The sequence below is a fragment of the Chaetura pelagica genome, unplaced genomic scaffold (genome assembly GCF_000747805.2).
Source record: "Chaetura pelagica isolate M959 unplaced genomic scaffold, ChaPel_1.0 scaffold498, whole genome shotgun sequence".
NCBI lineage: Eukaryota > Metazoa > Chordata > Aves > Apodiformes > Apodidae > Chaetura > Chaetura pelagica.
Genome location: NW_009954218.1, coordinates 150,039 through 151,465, shown reverse-complemented (window position 1 = coordinate 151,465; position 1,427 = coordinate 150,039). Strand labels below are relative to the sequence as shown.

Below are 1,427 nucleotides of genomic sequence, written 5' to 3'. Positions count from 1 at the left end.
AAATGCAGATCTGAAATGGAAACCGCCCCTTTCCAGGCTTGCACACACTCAGTGCTGGAGAACTGCTCAGCCTGCCTTTCCATGGGGGCTAAAAAGACCTGGGAATGTAAAGCTTGCTCTTTGCTCACCTCCCTGCACTGTGCTGCAACATGAGAGCACTGGGGAGCTCAGGAGGGTTCCCAGGTATGGTCAGTGCTGCTTGTGCAGGACCTGCAGGGTCAGAGGAGGGCAGGACGAGGTTGCACCCACAGGAAGAGCACTGACCCTTTTTTAGGGAAGACAACAACCACCTGTCCTTGGTCTGAACGTCCCTCCAGCTCATCTGGGACCTTAGTCTGTACTTTGTCAGGACTTTTTCTGGTGACCCAGCAGGTCCCTGGTGGGTGCTGTGCCTGCTCCACCCCTCTCCCTGCTGTTAACAGGGGGACCACGTTTTGTTTCCTCCGCAGAGACTGGAGCAGGGCAGTCCTGTGAGACAGCAGGTTCCCATGTAGCTGTTTGTCATTGCTCTTCTTCATCCCCATCATCCCAGCTGGGACTCTCAGCCCTGTGGGACATGTCCTGACCATTGCCTGGTGCTGAGGCTGCTGCTGAGCTTTACCTTGGGCTCTTGCCAAATTGCTGCCTGCCAGGTGTGGGTTTGGCAAGAGAAAACTGGCATCTGTCTGCTTGCCATCAAGTGCTTGTAAAGGCTGTGTAGGGCAGAGCAGAGGTGGGACAAACCAAGGTGTAGAGCCCTGAACGTTCACACCAGGGATCCAGCTTTTAGCTGCTGCTGCCCCTGCAGTGAGTGGCTCAGCTGCATGTACAGAAATCCCACTTTGGGAAGTTTCTTAGCAAAACCAGAGCCCTCGTAGGCGCTGGCCCAGGCACAGCAGGGTTGGGTGGGCTCCATCACCCTGGCTCCTTCCCACAGCCTGGCCCTCCCTCCCTGCCAGCCACTCCTGTGCTCCAGCTCTTTCTGAAAAGGACAAGGCAAAAGCCACGGCTCAGGCGTAGGGATTGTGTCTGATTTTTCCTTTCTGCTGATGTCTACATTAGACTCGAGTATGTTCTATTGGATGTTCATGTTCCCCCTCATTTTCTGTGGCCGCTCCGTGCACCGTGTAACGAATGTCTGTAAGTGGGGGGCCGGGGAGCCAACCTGATGCCAACCCGTGGGTGTTGTCACGTTTCTTTTCATTTTGGGGGGGTTTAAGTCATTACGGCTCTTGTTCTTGGTTGTTTGGAGTTGGTTCTTTTTTTGTTTTTGTTCCCTCTCCCTGTCCGGGGAGGCCTTTCCAGAGAACTGTAACTCGATGCTATTTGTCCTCGGCTCTGATAAAGCAACCCCAGTCTGTGCTGTGCTCGCCCTCCCGCCTCTGCCTCCTCTGTCCCGCGCTCGGGGCCGCCGCGGCTTTTTGGGGTGGAAAAGAAGGAAAAGGTGC

At 55.2% G+C, this 1,427-nt stretch overlaps 1 protein-coding gene across 1 annotated transcript in view; it reads left to right on the top strand.

The window, feature by feature from the left end:
• The window catches only part of CACTIN (cactin, spliceosome C complex subunit), an 11,058-nt gene that overhangs the window by 4,393 nt on the left and 5,238 nt on the right, over nucleotides 1-1,427 (top strand). The gene's annotated exons all lie outside the window — the stretch shown is intronic.